The sequence below is a fragment of the Dendrobium catenatum genome, unplaced genomic scaffold (genome assembly GCF_001605985.2).
Source record: "Dendrobium catenatum unplaced genomic scaffold, ASM160598v2 fragScaff_scaffold_1643, whole genome shotgun sequence".
In the NCBI taxonomy this organism is placed as follows: Eukaryota; Viridiplantae; Streptophyta; class Magnoliopsida; order Asparagales; family Orchidaceae; genus Dendrobium; species Dendrobium catenatum.
The window spans coordinates 191167-215920 of record NW_021320105.1 but is presented as its reverse complement, the minus strand read 5'-3'; the positions used below and the strand labels follow the sequence as shown (position 1 = coordinate 215920).

The following is a 24754-nucleotide window of genomic DNA, read 5'->3' as shown; positions in this document are numbered from 1 at the left end:
CAAAAATATATAAATTTTAATAAATTTAAAATTAAAATTTAATTTAATTAATTTTGATTATTTTTAATTATATTCAATTATGGGGGGTAGGCTTAGAACTGAATTTTGTTATGATGAATCATGGCCACTTTTTTTTCCTATATAATTAGAGTTTGTTGAAAATTTCAAAATAAATAAATATATGAAAATTCTTTTATTTTACACACAATTCTTTCATTATTATATTGCATACATTCATTGCATCATATTGTTGGTAGATTGCATTAATGGGTAGAATTTTCCTAGGTTTTCCTCTGTGTATGTTTTCCTGACTTTGTTGGAACACTTATACTAGTTTAAAGATGATACAATATTGGGTACTGTTTATACGAACACATTTATCCTATCAGACATACATAAATGCATTTTATTTTTAGCAACATATACAAGCCCAGCACATAAGCCTACAATAAGGTGGTGGGATCCTCTTGCAACCGGAGGATGTTGTTCTATTCCTGTTGATATAGAGTCATTATGCTGCCAAAATTTCTTCAAAAATTTTGATGGTTAGATAATTTAGTTATGTTTTTAAATAGGATAACAAGTTAGAGTTTGTAGTGAGTCTTCTTGATAGTGTCACTTGAACTTAAACTGGAGATTCATCTTGAGTTACTAATTTGCAGTCTGATTTACTCCTTTGAACTCTTAAGATAGAGCAACATTTATATGGTATTTCATCTAGAATAATTGCTTATATATTAGGTTGTTAGCTTGCTACTCATTCCAAGTAGGTATAAGACTTGGAAAGGATGATTACTATTTTCAAAACATCTAAGGAAACTTACTTATATATAATTGTATTACAAGTTTATAACTTAATCTCTATTTTAATTGAAAGCTTTCTCTTTAGAGATGTAATTGACTGTAGGGGCTTGTCTTTATAGGAACCTAGGATCCTAGTATAAAATAAACTCTCTCTTTTAAAAGAGGGAAAAAATATATGGACATTGATCAAGCTGTTGCAACTCGGGCTTCTGAGATTATGATTTTGATGATAATAAATAATATTGATTAATCTTTTATTTTTCCTATTATTTGTAGTGTATATTTATTTATGTGTTGACTAATATTTTAGGTACACTATGTACCCTTCTTTGAAGATTCAAGACTCAAAATTATGTAGAATTGCTTATATTAAACAAGTCTATAATTTTCATTTCTTGAGTCAAGACTTGTAATGACGTATATTAGAATGGTGATCATGCACACACATAGGGGGAGCAAAACATGATTTTAAATATTTTAATTTTTCTGTAAATCGTATTAACGATCTGGATTGCACTGTACGATCTGGTGTAACACAAATTAATTAAAATACTTTATTTTCTTATAAAAAATATTTTTAAAATATAACTTATCATACAATACAATCACCACATCGTACTGGATGATCTGTTATAATTAGAAAGCATGCCGTCCATTAAATTTGGCAAAAATTTTAATTTGAAAAGTTTTTCTAATCGTACTGTACGATGTTTAAAATCTCATCTAATTTAATCATGTGATTAGTCATCAAAATGGCTTAATTTGATATTTTGAACCTACTATACAAATTGGATCATACTATATAATCAACAAAGATGATTTTAGCTGTCCCATGCTTTGTCCTAGATGAACTGCATTTTTATTGAACTGTTTGTACAATACTAACTGGACATCGTATAGTACAAATAGGAAAACTAAACTATTTATACAGTACTAATTGGTGATCATACTATATTTTACTGAATTGTTCATACAGTAATAACTGGACATCATACAATAGAAACAAGCAATTGAACTCTTCACACAATACTAACTGGTGATCTTACAGTACTAATAGGTCAAAATCTACACATCGTACTAGATGATCTTGAGATCATACTGTACAATCATTAACAGCTAAATGATTTTTTAGGATTTTTTGAGGCCCTATATTTAAGCTTTCTCATAAGTCTTTGTAAGTGTCTTTGGCATCCATTGAAGTTTCATTTTTCTGGAGAAAACTTAAAGAGAGAACTTGAAAGAGAGAAAGGAAAGGGTGGAATTTGAGAGAGGGAGAAGATCCTTGGAGGGGGTTTCAAGAGAGTGTGAAGGAGATTTAAAACAGTTTTTCCGACGTGCTTGCACCTCAGTATCATCAAATTCAAGGTTCATCTTGAGGGAAGTTTTAGGAAGAAGAAGATCTCTTTGGTGTCAAAGGACCCAGATCCTCTACCACACCAGGGAAGGTGGAAGTGATTTTGTAAGGGTTTCTCCACCTAGTTGTGGGGGCTAAAGGAGAATCACTAAAGATTTAGTGAAATACTCGGAGGGTGCCTCCGGGAGTGGACATAGGTCAAGGTTTGACCACCACTCTAAATCTGGTGTATTCTTTCCTTTATTATTTTTATATTTATTTTCGTTGAGATTACTACGTGAGTGAAATTGATAATTTATCTTTTTATTGTGAATGAAATTTGCTTTCTAATATAGTTATAAAAAGAGTTTTCTTTTTTATTAAAGAATTTTTAATCATCCAATTCGCCCCCCTCTTGGCGCATCTCGTGCTTTCACAAGCCAATCCTAAGTTAATTTCATATTTGAAATGATAGGTAATGTAGATTTTATCCTTAGAGATAATTATTATATTCCCTATATTGAGTTTAGATATAACAATAAAGTAATATTTTTCCTCAAATCAATAATACTAGTGTTTGTTTATTCTACAAGATAATTAACACTAATTATGTGGATTTGTTTTTTTTTTTGGAGAAAATGCATAAAGCATTTAAATTAGAAAAGGAAATTATTACAAGCAAAGAAAACTACTTGAAACTACCTTTAAAATAAAGTAAAAAGAGGTCTTATTAGCAAGCAATTTAAGCATAATGGAACTATTAGAAAAAGAGGAAATGTCATAATGAAAATAAGACCCTCTACTTATCATTTGAAACCCATAGGGGAGGAGGGGATTGTTGAAACTTGTTCAATATGAATTAGGTTGTTAAACCTAAGCTTATGTCCCTTCGGCTAACCAAGAGGAGGGGGGGGGTGAATGGTATTAAAAATTATACCCTCTTTAAAATTTAAAATTGAGAATTTAAATTTAGTGAATTTTATAGAAAAAGTTTTTCAACCACAATTTTGAAACAGTCAAAAAAAAATAAAAAGCAGCGGAAAAATAAAAGATACGAGATTTATAGTGGTTCGGTCAAACTTGACCTACATCCACTCCCCAGAGGCACCCTTCGAGTATTGCACTAATACCACAAGTGACTCTCCTTTTCCACCCACAGCAAGGCGGAGAAGCCTTTACAAAACTCTCTTCCACCATTACCCAGTGCAGTAGAGAACCGTCATCCTTTTACACTCTTCCTAGTGTTGGCAGAGAACCATTCATCCTTTCACACTCTCCCGGTGTAGGCAGAGAACCCTTCGTCCTTAAACATTCTCCTAGTGTGGGTAGAGAACCCTTTGGCTGTTCACACTCTCCTAGTGTGGGCAGAGAACCCTTAGGCTATTGACACTCTCCTAGTGTCGGCAGAGAACCGGATCTCCTTGACAGATCTTCTTCATAAGAAATCTAGAAGGAAGAGGGAAAAGAGTGAAGTAAACACAACTCAAAAGTAAATATTCTTACCTTGAACAATAAGTGAAGCCTTCACGCTCCAGTAGTAAGAATCCTCCTTCGAACACTCTCTCACACTCTCTCCTTGACTCTTCTTTCAATAGGTACGAAGATCAGTAGGCAAAAAGATTCAGTGACAGTCTAAATTGGACTATTTATATGAAAGACAAGAAAAACCGTCCAAAAACTGCATATTTTCAAGTCAACAAGAAGTTGATTATCCCGTACAATCGTGGATCATCTTGGACAATTTTACTTAAATGTATGGAAACGAACCAAATGTATATTGGTACGAACTGAAATCATACCTGAGCATCATCCCGTACAAACTAGGTTCATCCGGTACGAACATTTATACCATAGGTCGGTTCCCAAAAACTACATGACGACGCCAAAATTTGAAGAGTTGTTTAACTTCATCCTGGGATGAATATGAGTTCATCCGGATGAAATTTTTACAGAGAACAATTCATCATGGGATGAATTTGCATTCGTCTGGATGAACATTTTCCAGAGAGCATTTTGTCCTAGCATGAATATGAATTTCGTCTGAACAAAAATTTTCTAGAGGACATTTCATCCTGGAAAAAATTTGAGTTTGTCTGGACGAAAAGTTTCTAGAGAGCATTTTGTCCCGCCTCGAATATGAATTTCATCTGAACAAAAATTTTCCAGAGAACATTTCATCCTGGGACGATTCAACATTCGTCTTGGACGATCATGACTTAGAAAACTTTTCTTCAACTCCTGTTCGTTCCATTGCACTTTAGAGGAGATAACTGACTTGATCGTCCCGTATGAACTATATTCGTCCCGTACGATCAGTATAAATTTTTTAAGATCTCTTTAAGTGTGTGTGTGTGTATTCACTCAATTACAATTACTACCTCACAAACTTAATTCAAAGAAAAGTACAAGCTTCAATTCACAAAATCTCTCATGCTAAATTTTATTTGAAGTATTCAGTAGTCTGGAGTTTGATTTTCCTGAAATGTTAGTTTACATAAGAGCAAAAACAAATCTTCTAAAAAGTGTTAGGAGATATCAATATATAAAATAATAATATTTGGAATCATCAAAATTATACAAGTTGCAAGAATGTAAAACATGCAAACAGCAACTCTCTTAACAATCTCCCCCTTTTTTATGATGGCAGAACAATTATTGTTTGTATAATTTTAAATTCTAAGAATATCTGAAACTCCCCCTGAATTGATGAATACGTGAAAAATAAGGAGGCTTTGCACAACAATTTTAACTTTTTCCTTTTTTTTTTAATTTAAAAAATGCAATAAAAACACTACTATGAAACAGAAATACGATACAAACAAGGATAAAAAAAATGAGTGAAATGATACGAACAAATAATATTTTCTCCCCATTTTTGACAACAACAAAAAGAGAAGAAGAAAAAGACCAGAAATGTAAGCAGTCATATGATAATCCTTTGATAATTGATCTTTGAAAGTGATTGAAATAAACTTTGTAAATAAAATCAAATCATTAAGCAAATCATAATAATTCATAGAATTTAAGAAGAGATATAACATTGATAATAAAAAGTATATATAAAAAACATGAGTCAATTTAAATGCTAAAATAGAGAAAATCATTGCAAAAAGGATGAATAGAAAATTTATATATTTCAAATTTCAATATAGAATATAAATGTATACAAGATCAATTTGAATTAAGAGATTAAAATATAATGGAAAGAAATAACTACCACATGTGGTGCTTTGCGCATCTTTTTTTTTTAAATTTGTGGCACATTTTTGTGCATCTTTTTACTTGTGGGCTTATTTTATGCCTCTTTTCAACTTACGAACCATTGCACATTCTTTTTGATTTTTTTATATTTGTACATTTTTCAAGAATAATTTTCATCTTTCCAATATCAATAATAAAAAATTTTAAATTTTTTTAAGTGCATAAATATTTATTGATAAGTGAAATACAAAATAAGAAAACATCACATTTGCAATAATAATATTAGACATTAATGTAGTCTAAATAAGAGACATGAAATTGATAATCTTAATTACATAAAGTTATAAGCAATAATTAAATTTAGAAAATTAGATTTTCTAATGAATTTAATTTTAACTTGCATTTCAAAGTATAGCACTTTTAAGATCAAAAATTATAACGTTGCATATAGACTAACACACATTTCAAAAACAAGATTAAAGTCAAAACAGGATAACTTATATTGATATCAAAATGAAAAATATTACAATCTAAGAATATGATATTAATACATCATAAGATTTAAAAAACAAAACATCTAAGGAAAATAAAGTACAACACATTTTCCTAACCCATAAAAACAAAAACAACAACTAAAGAAACACATAAAATCTAGCATGTGTGTCACTCAGAAGGACCCTGATCTGGAGGAGGAGGAGGAGGAGCAGTACCAAAGATGTTAAAATAAGTACTCATCATAAGCATATTGGTACTAGTATCATTCATTTGTTCTCTCATAAACCCCATGTCTTGAGCGTACTGTACATCCTGTTGCTGCATATGAGCTTCAGTTTGATCATCGTGAGTCTCTAAATGATCAAATCTTTGAACCAAATCCTGATAATTTAGTTCATTAGCAGGTGCAGGTGCAGCTTCATGTTCTTTCTCAGTATCACTAATGACATGTGTTTTACTTGGTTCATCTTTACTGAATATTGCTCTAAATGATCCGTCGTTGTAGTAGAGCGGTTCTTCAAACTCTTGATCAGGATGAACCAAATTGTATTTCTTCTCTAGAATGTAGGCAACTAAATATCCTAAGGCGGTGTTCTTCTTTTTTTTATGCTTGACATTGTCAATTTCAGAAAGTCCATAAAGATAGTCAAGGATTAGTTGGGATTCATCTATAGGTTCTTTAGACATGATCAAAAAGGTTACCATAAAAAGAAGATGAGTAATGTTGATTATATCACCAGCTTTAGGAATTATAGAAGTTCTAAGAATATGCTGGATGATACGAGCATTACGAATGAGATCAGATACTTTAGGCATATGCTCATTAAAATTGATTCTTCTAATCATAGTATTAATTTCATACCATGTATAATCAGAAGTGGTGATCAAGGTATGTGCTCTAACTCCCTCCGTCCTTAAGTTTAAAAAGGCTCCTAAGTCAACCTTGGTGATTTCAACTTTTTTCTTAAAGACATAGGAACGAATTACAGAATGGTCAGAGTTAAAGGACATGTTTGCAAGAAAATAGTGCAAGGTTTCTTTGTTGTAGACATAAACTAGGGTGAGGATAAAGCCAAAATGAGTTGAGGCAAACAAGTTCATTACCTGAAAAGTAAGTTGTTCCTGGATAAGAATTCTAGAGGGTGTGATCTTGGCGGAAACAAACCTAGGAAAGGATTCTTTATTGGCTTTAGAAAGGAAGTTCTCAGAAGAATTCTTAGGTGGACCCTTGGCTAGAATCTTTTGACACTTACTTAAAATTGCCATTAATAAGATCTAAGGAACGAAAAGATTTGAAAGTGAAGTGAGAGTGTGACTGTTGAGTTCAAAAGCCCATCTATTTATTGAAAAAATGAGTGTTCGTACAGAAACAATTTTACGTTTGTCCCGTACGAAAAAATTTTGTATGGACGAATGAATGCGTCCAAAATAAAACTGCTTTTCGTAATCACACAACTTACGAAGCATCCTTTCGTACAGGCTTTTGACCAAACTGATTGTACAGATGAACACGTGTTTGTCCCAGGACGATCAGAACTTATGATCATTTTAATGGTAGTTGAAACCGTCCCCTCCATCGAACCGACATGTGTTTGTCCGGACGAACCAAATGTTCGTACGAATGAAATATAACATTAAAAACTACCTTATCCGTTTAACTGTCATTCAATCATCTCGTCATTTGAACAAGTTCGTTCTGGACGATCGCGACGAAGTGAAAATTAAAAACTGAAAAAAAAAATTGCACGCAAACGGTTCAAAATTCGACAGTTTGACACATGACACAATTCGTCCCGTACAAAAAGATTTCGTCCCGGATGATTATCACTCAAAATTTTCAAATCATACACTCAATCAAAACTAAAACACAAACACAACAAAAATGCATAAAATCATAAAACAAACAAACTCAAATATATAGAATTTCTAAAGCCTAAGGATTTAGATTTTCTTATGAATTTTAAACATTTTATTTTTTCTTTAGCTAAAAGAAATTGTAATAAGCTAGCTCATCTTTGTGCTAGCTATGCTCATTGTTCATCCTTTTTTTGGGATGATTTCTCTACGAATAAGGTTCCTCCTTCGATTTTAAATTTATTGAAGGAGGAATCTAATTGTTAATATTGGTAATAAAATTATTGCATATGTTGCAATTTCTTCAAAAAAAAAAAACAAACTCAAATATAGAAAATCACAAACAAAATATCAAAAACTCATAAAAAATACACAAAATATTACCTAGAAAACACATATCAATATTGCAGAAAATATTTTTAATTAAGCATTCAAATCAATCACACCAAGCCTTGTTCTTAATACACTGAAATATCAAAGGCTAAAGGTTTTGTAAAAATGTCTACAAGTTAATTTTCAGTAGAAACATGAGTGAGTTCAATTTCTCCTTTGGATACATGATCCCTTATGAAATGATGTCTGATGTCTATATGTTTGGTTCTTGAATGTTGAATAGGATTTTTAGAAATACAAATAGCACTAGTGTTATCATAATAAATTAGAATAGTGCCTATAGTTAATCCTAAATCAATTAACTGTTGTTTCAACCAAAATACTTGTGCCACACAACTTTCTAATGCAATGTATTCAGCTTCTGCAGTAGATGGGGCTCTTGAATTTTGTTTTCTACTGGACCAAGAGACTAAAAAATTTCTAATAAACTGACATATTCCATAAGTGCTCTTTCTATCTACCCTACAACCTGCAAAGTCAGAATCTGAATAACCAATTATTTTAAATGAAGATCTAAACTTAGGATACCAAATTCCTAAGTTCTGAGTTTCTAACAGATATCTTAAAATCCATTTTACGGCTGTCAAATATGATTCTTTTGGATCTGATTGAAATCTAGCACATAAACAAACACTAAACATGATATCAGGTCAGCTAACAGTCAAGTAAAGTAAAGATCCAATAATCCCTCTAATTTTCTTTTGATCAACAGATATTCCCTTAGGGTCCTTATCCAACTGAACTAAGGAACTCATAGGTGTACTTACAGGGTTAGCATTGTCTATTTCATACTTTTTGAAGATGTCCTTAACATAATTTGACTGACTAAGAAATTTATCTTCCTCAATTTGCTTAATGCTAAATCCTAGAAAGTAACATAAATCTCCCATTAGACTCATCTCAAATTTACTACTCATTATTTTAGAAAAATCATCATAAAGATTTTTATTTGAAGATCCAAAGATGATGTCATCCACATAAATTTGTACAATAAGTATATCCTTTCAAACTTTCTTCAAAAAGAGAGTTGTATCCACACTTCCTTTTTCAAATGATCTTTAAGTAAGAAGGTGCTCAACTTCTCATAATAAGCCCTAGGTGCCTATTTCAATCCATATAATATCTTTTTTAATTTGAAAACATGATTAGGGTATTTAGAATTTTCAAAACATGATGTTGTTCTACAAAAACATCTTCTTGAATTACCCCATTTAAAAAGGCACTTTTTATATTCATTTGATACAATTTAAGTCCTCTAAAACAGGCAAAGGCGAGCAAAACCCTTATTGCTTCAAATCTAGCTACAGGAGAAAAAGTCTCCTCAAAATCAATCCCTTCAATTTGATTATACCCCTTAGCAACTAATCTAGCCTTATTTCTAATTACCACTCCTGAGCAATTCATTTTATTTTTGAATACCAACTTAGTTCTAACTACACTTTGATTCTTTAGCCTTGTAGTTAATTCCCAAACTTTATTTCTTACAAATTGATTTAACTCTTATTGTATGGACAAAATCCAAAATTTATCCGAAAGTGCTTGATCAATATTAGTGGGTTCAATTGTTGAAATGAAGGCTGAATGATTGACTTCTTTATTTAATCCACGTCAAGTCCTTACACCCTCCTAAGGTTCACCAATTATCAACTCCTTTGGGTGGTTTTTAGAAAATCTCAAATCTCTAGGCAAAGGGTTTTCTATCTCCATGTTTTCCTTCATATTTTCTTCCAAATTTTCTTCCAAATTTATTTTATCAATCTTTTGGAAGTTATCCTTAATCTCATCTTCTACAACATTTAGCTCTTCCAAATTTCCAGATTCATCAAATACAACATGTGTGGTCTCCTTAATTATCAAAGTTCTTTTATTGAATACTCTATAAGATTTTTCAATACTTGAGTATCCAACAAAAATTCCTTCATCTGATTTTGGATCAAATTTTCCTAAGGCAGATTTTCCATTGTTATGTATAAACACCTTGCAACCAAAAACATGCAAATGAGACAAATTAGATGTTCTTTCTTTTAGCAATTTATAGGATATTTTATTTAAACAAGATCTCACATTCACCCTATTCAGAACATAACATGCAGTGCTAACTGCCTCAGCCCAAAAATATTTAGGAAGTGAGTATTCTGCCAACATTATTCGGGCGGCTTCTATTAATGTTTAGTTTTTACTTTCGACTACCCCATTCTGCTGAGGTTTTAGGTGCAGAAAAATTATGATCAATTCCTTTCTCCTTACAAAAATCCTCAAATCTTTCATTTTCAAATTCTTCTCCATGATCACTTCATATAGTCATGATTTCACACCCATGTTTTCTTTGAATCCAAGTCAAAAAATTTCTAAATTCCTCAAATGATTCACTTTTATGAAATATAAATCTAACTAATATGAATCTAGAGTAATCATCTACAATCACAAAGCCGTATACCTTCCCTCCTAGACTTACAGTTCCAACTGGTCCAAAAATATCCATATGCAAAATCTCTAATGGTTTACTAGTTCTAAGATCCTTATTGGATTGAAAAGAGGACTTCACTTGTTTTCATAATTGACATGCATCACAAAGGTGGTCCTTAGTAAAGTCTAGTTTTGGTATACCTCTCACTAAGTTCTTTTGGGTAATCCTCCTAAGGTTTTTTATGCTAGAATGATAAAGTCTCCTATTCCAAAGTCATGACTCATCAGATATAGTTTTAAAACAAAAAGCAGTAGGAGTTTGAATGCAATTCAAGTCTAGAATATAAACATTATTAACTCTTTTACCATTCAAAACATCTTTATTATTTAGGCTTAAAATGTAGCTAGTAGAAAAAAAAATTCACACAATATCCTTTATCACATAGCTGGCTTATACTTAACAGGTTATGTTTTAAGCCTTCTACCAATAACACATTTTAAATGTAAAATTTCTTAAGATTTTCAATCATACCTGTCCCAACCACCTTCCTTATGGTGTTATATCCAAGTGTAAACTTCCCTCCACTCATGGCTTCCAGCGATATGAATTATGTAGAATCTCTAGTCATATGCTTTGAGCATCCGTTGTCCATGTACTATATGATCTCATGAGGTCTTGTGTGAGAGCGACCCTGCAAAATTATCAAACATTAGACCTGGGAACACAAACAAGTTTGGGTTCTCCTTTTGGCCATTTATAAAGAGATGCATGTATGATATGTCTAGGTTTATGCATCTTAGGTTTCCACACCAAATAAGTTTTATTCTTCAAAGTACAAGTGTGAGCTATGTGTCCAAACAATCCACAATTGTTACATTTGACTTTTGGAAAAGAATTCCTAAGTCTACTACTTCTATTCATTTATCTTTTTAGGGATTGCATAAATCTCAATTTAGCGGGTATCCTATTATCACTCGGAGCTTTATCGTTAATCCATTTGTCAAATGAATTCATATCTCCAAAAGTTTGATTTGATATAATTTATCTATAATTCTAACTCTCTATTCATCTTAAGAGTTTTAAAATCATTTTTTTAAGTCAAATAGGATGATTTTTAATTTTTCATGAAGTCTAATCAAACTCATTAAGTAATTTCAATGGGTGGTCTGTCATCAAGTTAACGTATGATCTTTTCCTAAAATTTCTGATCTTTTTGTAGTTCCAAGATTCTAAACTTAGACAGCATGCATTTTCTTCATTTTCCTATATGACACTCCATGCATGTGTTCAGAACTCTCAAAAAGTTCATCATTAACTTAGTCACATACCTCTTCTTGATCTGATTGATCAAGATAACTCATCCCATTAAGCACAGATTAGTGACTTCAATTCTCTCCTTTTCTGGCCTCTGACTCGGTCAAAGCCGAGTCCACCCAAAAGCCTCTTATGGAATTTCCTTCTTGCCCCATTATCTTAGCAAAGGTTTCTTCCTCTTACTTCTACTTGCTAGGGCTATTGGCTCTTGAGTCCTTTTTGGATAAATCGTTTTATACCTGTCAGGTTTCCTAGCACTCAATAGAAATCAACATCATTCCGAAACTTTTACTTTTTTTTATTTAATTTTACCTCTACTTCCATTGTTGGTGTCTCTTCTGCTTTCTCTCAGAAAGCTTCAAGCGGGGGCGGAATTATTAGTCCTTAATATGATGTCGTCTTCATCCTCAGGTGTGAGTGTTCACGTCTCAGACTCCCCACTTTCAATGCATGTTCTTCTCCCTCTCGTCCGGTTACCTGCATACAATCTCTTCTTATGGGCTAACTCCTTGCTCGTAAGCAATTAGCGAACCAAGAAGATTGTAATAAGAGTCAAGTTGTCTTTTAGATCTTTTAGACCTCTATAATTACCAAATAATTTTAGCAATCCATATCAGTAATAAGGAAAACAAACAAAGGAATATAATCATTTCAGCATCTCGTTATTTCGCTACCTATAATGTAAGAGGTGACATATTTGTGTGAATCTGTGTAACAATATCAGAAATGGATTCATGGTAGGTTTCATCGCGAAAAGTTCATAAGCACGCAACCATGGTATTAAGTATCAAGACTTTGCTAACCTCATTAGTCATATGGCTCATGTTATACCAAGTCCCTATCCATATGTCATTTCCACTTCTGCATAGTAGAAACTCTGGCATGTTAATCTCTGATTTAAGTAGCACAAAAGAAACTGTCTAAATTCGGTATTTAAAAATATTTACCCGTCCTTGTCGACATTGATATAAACAAGAATTAGAATTTCATTGACATTTTATAGGAAAAACGTTTGTCCAACCACAATTTGAAACACGTAACAAGCAGAAAAAGAAAAAAGCGAAAAAAGGATAAAAGATCACGAGATTTATATTGTGGATCGGTCAAACCTTTTACTAACTCACTCCCCGGGAGGCGACGCCCTTCCGAGTATTGCATCTAGATACCACTCAGATGATCTCCTTTCTGCACCCACAACAAGGCGGAAAGAGCCCTTTACAAAACTTCTTCTGCCACTACCGGCGAACAGAGAACTGTCATTCCTTTTTACACTCCTTCTAGTGTAGGCAGAGAAGCCCTTATCTCTTTCTCACCACTCCGTCTGCCTAGTGTGGCGCGCAGACACCTTCGGCTGTCAACATCTCCTAGTGTATGGCAGAGAACCCTTAGCTGTTCACACCCGACACACTCTCAGTGTTGGCAGCGAACTCGGATCTCCTTGACAGAATTCTTTCTTCATAAGAAACTTCAGACAGGACAAGGAAAAGAGTGAAAGAAACACAAATCAAAAAGTAAAGATTCATTACCTTTAACAACAAGTGAAGCCTCTCACACAGCTCCAAGTACTAAGAATTCCTACCTTCGAACACTCCTCACACTCTCTCCCTTAACTCTTACTTCAATAGGCATACAAGATTAGTAGCAAAGGATTCAGTGCAGTCCTAAATTGGACATATTCATATGAAGACACACAGAAAACTAACCGTCAAAAACTGGCAAAATTTCAAGTCAAATGAAGTTGAAATCCATACTGTAGCGAAGTGGATCGTCCTGGATGATTTTACTAATGTGCTGGACAACACCAAACATGGTAGATTGGTAAGATTTGAAACGCTAGACCTGAGGCATCTTCTTCGTAGAAACAAAAATTTTTAGAGGACATTTTTCGCCCTGGGATGAATTTGAGTTCCGTCTGAACAAAAATTTTACAGAGAGCATTTATCGGATCCTGACAATGAATATGCAATTTCGTTGAACAAAATTTTCCAGAGAACATTTCATCCTGGACGATAAAACAATCATCCTAGACGTCATCAGACCTTAGAAAAATTTCTTCAACTCCTTTCATTCCATCTGCTCTTATAGAAGGGATAAATGATTGAATCGTCCCGTTACGAACTATGTTGTCCCACTAGATCAGTATAAAAATTTTTAAAGATCTCCTTTAAGTGTAAGTTGTGTTTATTCACACTTCAACTTATAATCCACTCCCCTCTCACTTAATTCAAAGAAAAGTACCAAGACTTTAATTTCACACAATCCTCTCAAAGTACAAGCTTCAATTCACAAAATTTCTCATGCTAAATTTGATTTTAAGTCTTCAGTAGTTTGGAGTTTGATTTTCCTGAAATGTTAGTTCACACAAGAGCAAAAACAAATCTTCCAAAAAGTGTTAGGAGATATCAATACATAAAACAATAATATTTGAAATCATCAAAACTATACAAGTTACAAGAATATAAAACATGCAAATATCAACTCTCTAATTAACAGGGATACCAAAGATTAAACAACAACCCATAAGGTTGATTAGTATCCCAGATTTCCCAATTGAGTAAAAAATAATAGATAGAGTAGATCTTATTTCCTTTATTCTAAATCCTTTTTCAAAATACCACCTTATGCTTAAAGTAAATAAAGAAAAAGCAAGATTACTAGACAAAGTAAAAGAAATGAAACTAAGGAAATAAAAAATCGTCAAGATATAGCATATGATCTTAACACCTCCACAAGACAAGTCTTTAAGAAGCTCCACCATCATCAACCACTTCATCGAGCATCCATGAACTTTCCTTTCATCAATCATTTTACTGGTTAAATAAAGTAGTGGCTCTAAAGCTGCCACCAAGAATGTCCATCTTCCTTTCTCTAAGGCTTCCTTTAATAGGACCAAACAACCTTGTATCTTTATTAATTTTTTTTCTTAATAAGGAATGACTTAGAAAGTAGTTGGAATTTCCCATCTTCAAATAATTCTTCTCTAGAATTTACTTTACCCAATTTAGACAAAGGAGTACTTACCTTTTTATTCAAATCTTCTCTGGTTTCAGATTTAGAATTAGATATAATTCCAATTCTATCATCCGAAATTGTTAACTCCACATTGTTTTCCTGGATCTCCTCATGATGAATTGCATTTGTAACATTATTTACCACACCACCTTCAGTGTCTTGCCCAGTCTCACTGTCACCTAGTTGATTAAGAACATTAATAGCAACAGCAACAAGTACTTCTTTACAACATCCAACTTCAAAATTTTTGTTTCTCCCAAAAATATGAATTCTGATATGATCTTCTGTTGGACATTCTAAAATCAGAGTGTTATTTCCAATCCCTTCTATATTCTCAACCATAGAATTTGATAACATTTGTTCAAACAAGACAGGATTTTCTGAAGTTTCCACTTCCAATCTGTCCTCAACCTCATGAGAAAGAAATTCAAATTTATTAGCTTTTTCCATATAACCATGAGCACGGTTTCTAACTGCAGGAACAACCATAGAACTTTGATTCTAAAACTTATTCCACCTTTTATTTTTAAATTTCACATGTAACCAAGGATCATACTCTCTAGAATGATCCTTAGCTAATTCTTCTTTTCCCAAGTCTTTATTTCCTTCATTCAAAGCTTTCTTTAGATTTTTATTTTGATCTTCATTGATAGCTTCCATACACATTTCAACCTTGTGGCCTATCTTTCCACATTTGAAACACAATGATGAGATTTTCTCATACTCCACTTTTGAATTTTCCAAAAAGACCCTCAATACAAACACCATAAGCTAGTTTAGAATCAAGGTTAATACAAAAACAAGCTCTTGCAAATTCTCGTCTCCCCCTTTTAAACATTTTTCCGTCCAAGAACAATGGGACTCCAATTTTCGAAACAATATTTGTAAAATTCTCTTCATCCAAACAATGTAGAGGTAGATGAGGCAACCGGATCCGGATTGGTGATGATAAACCTTTTAGTGATGTAGGTGAAAATTGAGGTGACCATTTATCCACCCCTATTATGTGTCCACCCATAATCCAAGGACCTCAACTTGGAACTTCTTCCATTATTTGAGAAGATTGGAATGAAAATAAAATCCAATCTAAACCCAATGAGGTGAGATGGAAAGATCCAAATCTATTCCATTGTTTCCTCAATTCAATCTTACAAAAAGAATAAGGAACTCTTTACCAAATACTTTCACTACAAGAGATTTTTGGAGAAGTTTAACATTATAACTTACCTTCTCCATATTCAACTTGACAACATTTGCATCACCGTCCTCATCATGAACTGTTCCCACATGATTCACTTTAATATGGTTATTAGACAACCAATAATTTTGTGGACCGAATTTGATATTATCCACATTCCGAACAACATCCATGACATCAATCGATCCTTTAGTGATTCCACCATATTTAATTTACAATTCATCATCAACATTCAGATCTTTGTCTTGTACCACCATTTCTGAAATCAAATTTGAAAGGTCCTGAAATTCTGCCCCATTTTTAGCAACAGATGTAAATCAGTTAAACCTTCAGATTTAATCCAATAGAAGAAGATGCCTCCGCATCATTGGCCATCTCCGTCAAAATGTTCCTGATCGGAGATGAATGAATAGATGAATTCTTCATATCTTGGGATTTAAATACCTCCTTCCCTTTACCCAGCACTAAAATAGGTTCTTCCATCATACTCAACCGACCTTCATTGATGATCAAAGGTCTCTATTTAAACAAGCCTTCCCAGTTTGAAAAACTCATGCTTTTGGATCCACAATGATATAAATCATTTGGACACCTCGTCGATTAAGGAAAGGAGGTTTTCCAGTCATCATTAGCTAATGACCGGAAACCCTCCACCATCATTCAAGCCAAAGGAGAAAAAAGAGATAAGAAAATTCAAACAAGACGAAGCTCTCTCTCTCTAAAATACCGGAGTCTCTCTCTCTCTCTGTCTCTCTTGCCGTCACCAGTATAATTATGTGGATTTATTTAAAGAAATATCATATCAAATTGATGAAATTTCTATGTAAGATTTTATGCCTCGTTGAATTATCCCTAGGCACACTAAGAGTGGGGGTGAATTGGTTAATTTAAAAAATTTATTTAACGCAAAATATTTTTTTAAAAAAATTAATAACTTAAAATAAATAATGTTATCAATCGATGCATAAGAAAATTAATGAACAAAAAAATTTAACTATGGTGATGATGAGTTAGTTAAATAAGAATATTATTAAACATATAAATTTCCAACATACAATTTTATAAAAATAAACTGTAAAAAAATAAATTGCAAAATATAAAACTCAGAAAGAACACAGTAGAATGATATAGTGGTTTGGTCAAATAATGACCTACGTCCACTCCCCTGAATCCTCCTCTCAGAGTATTGAACTAAAACTTTAGTGTCTCTCCTTTAGCCTCCACAGTTAGGTGGAGAAGCCCTTACAGGCATTTCAGTATCCCATTACTTCAGAGAACCATGACCTCTTTCTCAACATTCTAGTGAAGGTAGATAACCTAGCAATATTTTTTCACCCTTCTGGTGAAGGAATAGAACCTCAACCTCTTTTTCACCCTCCTAGTAAAGGTAGAGAACCTATCAATCCTTTTTTAACCTCCTCGTGAAGGCAAAAAACCTAAATGATCTTCAAGATTAAGTTATTCTTCTAAGAGCTACCCAAGAAACTAAGTAAGACACTCAGAGGAAATAAAGTAGAAGCTTCTCTGAGTAACCATTTTAGAACCCCTCACACTCTTCCCTCACACACAAACTCTCCTTTCTCCTTCCCAAAGCTCATTATAATCTCTCTTTAGAAAACCCAATAGCGTAAGACTTTAAATAAGTCAATTAAATATAAAGCTTCACAAAAAAACCCTAAAAATTTAATTATGTTGATATTGATCATACAATATTTTAAAAGATCATATTGTATGACTAGTTTAAATAGCTTTATTAGTATTGTACAAGAAACAAGGTGTTGTATGATCAATTCAAGTATTTGAGTTGATCATCCAATATGATATAATAAATTGTCTAGTATTATAAGTTTAATCATATTGGATTATTATCTTGTATGATCAGTTGTGATTAATTATCTTCCCATATAGAGATTAAGTTATATAGTATGATTAGTATAACTAAAGCACGAGTGAGCACCCAAAAAATCATATATGTGGATTTTAAAATCGGAATCAAAGGAAGAGAGAGAAGCTCCCCATTTTTAGAGAGAGGAAATAACAGGATTTTGAAATTTTGACTTCCTGCAAATTTCTATCGCCTCCGACGATGGTGGATGGATGGCGGCCTCCTTCCTCCAGCATCAGAGACAGTCGTCTCCCTGCATCATCTGTGGTTAGATTTCTTCCTCGCCTTAACCAAAGTGTTTCACCCCCAGCTTTCGGTGATGCTAACATGGTGTTTGATCGAGATTTCAATCTGAGGTTTAAAATTGCTAATCCTCTGGTGATTAATGAGGGAGGTCATCAATCTTCTAAAAAATAGTTGGAATGCATTGGCAAAGGAAAAAAAATAATGTTCGATGAATCTAGCATTATACATAAGGATTTCTATCAAAGTGATGAGATAGCTGTTCGTAAAGATAGTGTGGATGTGGTTACAGAAGAAATGTTGGAATGATTGAAGGGCTCCTCATCCGAATTTAACAAGCTGAAGACTATAAATGAGATCATGTCGGGTGGAACTGGCGGTATGGTCTTGGAGATGCATAAAGATGGAGATGTTGTTCATGGAGTCCAACAAGCGAAAAAAGACGTGGAGAATGTTAGAGTTTGTGAATCAGCAATATTGGGAAACTATAAAACTAAGGAAGGCATGGAGTTTGTTATCCCTCCTCAACTGAGCAAATCATTGGTGAATGCCTGAAATGTGAAGTCGAATTTTAAAACAATTGATTTTGATTATGGAGAGATTTTTTTAAAGATTGTGTAGTGAAACTTTATCAGCAAAGTGAGGCAGAGAACTCAGATAGATTGAAGAAATCTCTAGTAGTTATGGTTTTTGGCGACAGTGCTCCTTACCATATCATTGGTTTGGAGCTAAGGAGGCAGTGTAATCAATATGGTAGATTCCATATGACCTTGCTTGACGGTGGCTGGGTATTATGTGGCTTTGAAGAAAAAGACACCATGAATTCAGTCCTAAATAGTGGACCCTGGTACGTGAATGGCAGCATAATCAATCTGGACAAATGGTCCCCTGATTTTCATCCCTCTTCTTTGAAAGGATTGATGGCACCAGTATGGATTAGGCTACCAAACCTCCCTCTGCAAAGCTGGGATAAAATCAACATTTGTAGGATCGCATCGAAGGTTGGTGCTCCTTTTCTGATAGATGAAAACATGTTTCAGTGGGGGGAGGTGTGAGTTTGCCAGAGTATGCGTTAGAATCAAGTTGGATTGCAAGCTACCATTGGAAGTTTGGGTTGAAGGTTCCTTGGGCAAGTTTTATCAAAAAGTCTGTTATGAAAAAATGCCAAACATTTGCTTTAAATGTTGTAAGATAGGACATTTGGAGAAATTCTATCAAGTGAGCTATGAGGAACCTATTTTTGCTCTAAATAAATCCTTAGCTGGGTCTGTGAAAGGAGGAGCAGCAGGAATGAGGGACATTTCAAGGGCTAATCCTAGGGAGAAAGAAGTCTCCATGGAAAAGTAGGATAGTTATGGTCCATGAATCCATGTGGACTATGGGAGGAAGAGAGGGAAAGTCTCTAGATTTCAAAACAAGTGGTCTCGGCAATCAAATTCAGAGAGGAAGTTTAATGATGCTGGAGCAGATAGCCAAGCAAAGCTAGAAATTAAAACAATGGGAGCCTGAGGAATGCTGATTCTAGAAGTGTGGAGAAGCAAATGGAGGAGGTTTTGGTTCCTCCTAACTGTTAAATTGGTGTTCCAAAAGTTAACGCATATGGAAGTAAGAAGGTCACTAGATCGAAGTCTGATGACAGCCTATGCAATCTCAATCAATATGAAGTTTTAAACAACTTGGGGGAGGAAGGAGAAACAATTGTCAATATAGATGATGTTCTTGAACCGATTATAGTTTCAGGATCTATCATAGCAGGTGGAGATAATGATGAGTCATTGGATAGCGATCAAATGGAGGCTCAGTTCAGTCAGCCAGAGGTAAGGTCAAGCAAAGTGAGAAAAAAGGAGCTAAGCAATTGAAGGGCTTAGGTTCCATTAAGCTGATTTCGAGAAATAGGAAATTGGAGGGAGAGGTGAAGGCAAGGGTGGGGAACCTTTTCCCCTTGGATCATTAATGTCGTTTATTGGTTTTTGGAACTGTAGAGGAGCAAAAAAGAGTAAGCTTCTCTATATGTGAGGGAGTTCATTAGGTAGTATGGATTGTTCTTCCTTGGCATGGTGGAAACTAAGCTTACTATTGTGGACTAGAAGGTTGTTAGTATGTTGGTTGGTGAAGGTTGGGATTTTTGTCATGTTCCATTAGAAGGCCTCTCATGAGGGATATTGGTGATATAGAGACAAGGTATGGCCACTTTCAACATGTTGGAAGCTTCATCCTAAATACTTATAGGCGATCTCAATGTGATCAACAGAGGCACATGGAGAATTGCAACAATCTATGGAAACAAAGACGTTTACAAGAGGACTCTATGGGAGAGATTGGAGCATCACATGATTGAAGACCTCCCTATGATTATAGAGGGTGAATTTAACTGTTTGCTATCCAAGGAGGAAAAAAAGGGGAAGAGATTTTTTTTTTAGACTGGGACTGGGACCTAGGGAAATGAAGACTTTCATCACTTGCAATGATTTGCATGAGGTGGCTTGTGTAGGGCCCAAGTATACATGGTGAAGTAATAAGAGAGGGGCTGAGAGAATCGTTGAGAAGCTAGATAGATGCCTTGTTAACGCAGCAGCCTTTAACTCTTCTCATAGACTAATGGTGAGACATTTGGCGAGGATGGCTTCGGACCATTGTCCAATTTTGTTAAATCTGTTGGATTTCACCCCTCCAAACAAGAAGGCATTAAGATTTGAAGAGGTATGGACTTCAATTCCAGCGTCTATTGCAGTTGTGAGAGAATCCTGGAAGAGAAATGCTAGAGGAGATCCTTTTAAAGCTCTAAACCAAAAGTTGAAGAGGACCTTAAAGGATCTTCATTTTTGGAGCAAGGCTAAGTTCAAGGCATTGAACTTATCCAAAGAGGAGCTGAAAATAGAAGTTTTGAGGCTGCAGGAATTGGAAGCTGAGGACGGGATCATTCCTGAGGAGGTTCAGTGGGTTCTAAAAGCTAAAATTGAAGAGCTAAATTCAGTATTGGCTCGGCTTAGCACATGGTGGAAACAACGAGCCAAGGTGAAGTGGATGGTGGAAGGGGATTCAAACTCAAGATTCTTCCAAGCTTATGCAAGTGCTAGGAGGAATTCTAACTACATTCATAAAATCAGAAATGAACAAGGCTTGATGGTTGAAGAACAAAAAGAAGTTGAGGAGGTTCTTTTTCGGTATTATAGCAACAAATGGGAGGTCAAGAATTATGATTTGAAGGGATGGCCTTTGTCTTTGATAGCTTTGAATGATGAAGACAAAAGAATGTTGAGCAGAGAATTTTTGTTTGAAGAATTGGAGGAGGTTATCAAAGAGCTAGGGAGGAACATTGCACCTGGCCAAGACGGTATGTCTTACTCTTTTTTAAAACACTATTGGCATATCATCAAACTCGATTTATGGAAAGCTATGGATCACTTTTTCAAGTATGGTAAGATGAATGAAAGTTGGAAAGTTACTAACATAGTTTTGATTCCTAAAGTCAAAACTCCTTTATCTCTGTCCAACTATAGACCCATAAGTTTATGCAATTCGGTCAATAAGATAGTGGCTAAGATGCTTCTTAATAGACTTTTGATGGTGATAACATAGATAATTTTGGAGGAACAAGTGGATTTTATGAGTGGTAGATCCCTCTCGGATCATGCACTATTGGCACAAGAAATGTTTCACAAATTTAGGCATTCCAAATCATCCAAGGGTTTGTATCCTTCAAAATTGATATGCAGCAAGCTTATGACTCCATGGGTTGGCCGACATTGATTAAAACTTTGAATTATTTTTAATTCTTAATTAGTTAGGCCAATTTAATTGTTGAATGTGTCACTGGCCCTAAGTTTTCTCTGCTTGTTAATGGTTCCTACTCAAAGTGGATTGAAGCCAAGTGTGGATTTTGCCAAGGGTGCCCTCTTTATCCTTTCTTGTTCGTGATGTGCGCACAACTTCTTTCCAACTCCTTCTTATAGAAAGGAAGCTCTATAGGGGTTGATATTTCTTTAAATGGGCCTAAGGTATCTCATTTATTGTATGCCGATGACATCATTATTTTCTCTGATGCTAAAGTAAAATCGATTAAGATTGTCAAAGAGATTCTTTGGGACTTTTGTGGGTGGATGGGACAAAGGATGAATTTGCAAAAATCTTGTATCCTTTTTGGAAAATCTGTGAAGACAAGGAGAAGGAAGAAAATATGAAAAGCCATGAAATTCAGGAAAGTTCAAGAATTTTATTATTTGGGAATCAAGGTGACTTTGAGGAGGTTGTCTAGAGTAGACTTCCAATTTATTATTGATAAAGCATTGAGCATGCTAGGCATTTGGGGTGGTAAGATCATCTCCCTTGCTAGAAGGATTTATTTGGTTAAATATGTTTTATAATCTTTCCCAACTTATCATTCTACCCATTCAATGGTTCCCAAGCAAGTTCTATATGAGGTTGACAAGCTATGCAAGAAATACATTTGGATTAAAAGTGACGGGATGCAGTTCTTCACTATGTTAGTTGGGACTTAATGTGCAAACCAAAAAGATGGGGAGGTCTTGGTATCAATTCCTACTCAAAGAAAGCTGGGCTTTTGAGGGCCAAGTTAGCGTAGATGTATATTCAAGAGAAGGAGTCCCTTATGCATAAGATCTTGTTTCCAAAATACAGGCCAATATTGGAGGAAGAATCTGCTAAGAAAAGTGGTTCAGTTTCATGTAGGTGAATTCTTGAGACCAATTGTCAGATGGACAGTTGGCAATGGCAAAGCTATCAATGCTTTTGAAAACATTTGGGTTTTGGATAAAAGTTTGCTGAATTGGCCTACTTTTGTCAACCCATTGGAAGGTGGCAACTTATCAGTGGACAGTTTTATAAGTGATGGAGACTAGGACATGAATAAGTTGAAGTAGTTATTTGGGGAAGAATTGATTAGTCTGATCACCTCTATTAATATATAGAATGATTTAGGTGAAGATCATATCGAGCTCAAGCATAATCTCTCTGGTAAAACTATAGTAGTATTAGCCACTGAAGCCATGGAATCTGATAAATCAGATATTATTTCTAGGAAATGGTTTGGAAGGGTAAAATTAAATTTGAGAGTGAGGTTATTCTGGTGGAGGTTGCTCAATAATGCCATCCCAACAAGACAGTTTCTTTGTTATAGAAGATTACAAGGGTTTGATAAGTGTCCTAGAGGGTGTGAGGAGATTGAGGACATTGATCACATTATATATGGATGCAGGAAGTTAAATGAGGTGATGGAAGTTTTGAACAAATGGAGGTTCAGTATTCCAGAATTCCATTCTATGGAAGCTTGTAATGAATGGCTTGATTCTCAGAACTCATGGATGGTGAGTTTATTTTATAACACGATCTATCATTCCTAGAAGGCTAGGAATATTTATGTTCATTAGGGGATAGTCTACAGTCCGGTGATGATTCCTTCTAATGTAGTATGTAGTACTGTAGTCTTAAAAACTTCTAACTGCTCAAATTCAAGTATCGAGGGTGCTAATCAACCACCTAGGTTGTTGAACTCTTGGCATCCTCCTCCACCTGATTGGATCGAAGTAAACATAGACACAGCTCTACATAACTCCTACAAGGATGGAATCAGAGGAGTTTTTAGAGATCACTATGGGAGGTTCTTAATGGCTTTTGGCAAGGCTCTTATTCACTGAGATGCATCAGCCTTAGAACTTCAATCCATCATTGCTATTAACATTGCTATTAAGCGTATGATTAAAGAATGGATGTTGGACTACAAATGTCTAATCATTGAACGGGACAACATGAATGTTATCAAATTCATCAAGGGAGTGGTGGAGAAAGGTGGTAATGATTCGCTAGACCTCTCTTTTACTAAAGATTTTCATTTTGTTGTTTTTAATTGTGTAGATAGGGGGAGCAATACGTTAGCTGATCTTTGTGCTAGCTATGCTTGCTTTAGTTCTTTTCTTTGGAATGATGTTACATTGAGCGAGATCCCTCCTTCCTTCATTAGTTTGTTAGAGAAGGAGTCGGATTCTTGTAGAGTGTAAAGCAATTTTTTCTTTCTATTAATAAACCTCTTCCGCTTTCTTGATAAAAAAAACTAAAATAATTAATCTAAATTTTATCCCCTAATTATAGGATTAGATTATGCAAGATTTGATTATATTGTATAGTATGATGAGTATTATACTATATAATTAGTACAAGAAAGACAAAGTAAATGGGATAATGAAATGAAAAATATAGACATAAATTGTAATAAATAACACTAGATAAAAATAGGAAGGCCCCTGATCAGGTGGTGGTGGATGATAGTATCTATCAAGAGATACAAACTACTCTCTAAACCTTTCCATATCAGTCTCATGTTGTTGGTTCTACTTCATGACATAAGTATCAAAGAGAGTCTCCATCTGATAAAATCTTTAAATTAATGTATCATACTGAGAAGGCTGGTATAGAGGTGTTGGTGCTGGAGCTGGTACTGGACCTCCCTCTACCTCCTATAGCTCGGGGTCCAGATAATAAACATTTTCGTGAAGATAATATGAAGGAAGTAGAAGCAACTATTTGAATAGAATATTAGAAGATGGTTGGGTGGTGCATAAAATTGAAGATTATATTTACACAAGATTTATCTTTCAATTA

General features: G+C 34.2%; 1 pseudogene; it reads right to left on the bottom strand.

The window, feature by feature from the left end:
• The window catches only part of LOC110099442, a 71585-nt pseudogene extending 55401 nt beyond the window's left edge, over positions 1-16184 (bottom strand).
• Between the last annotated feature and the right edge of the window lie 8570 nt (positions 16185-24754).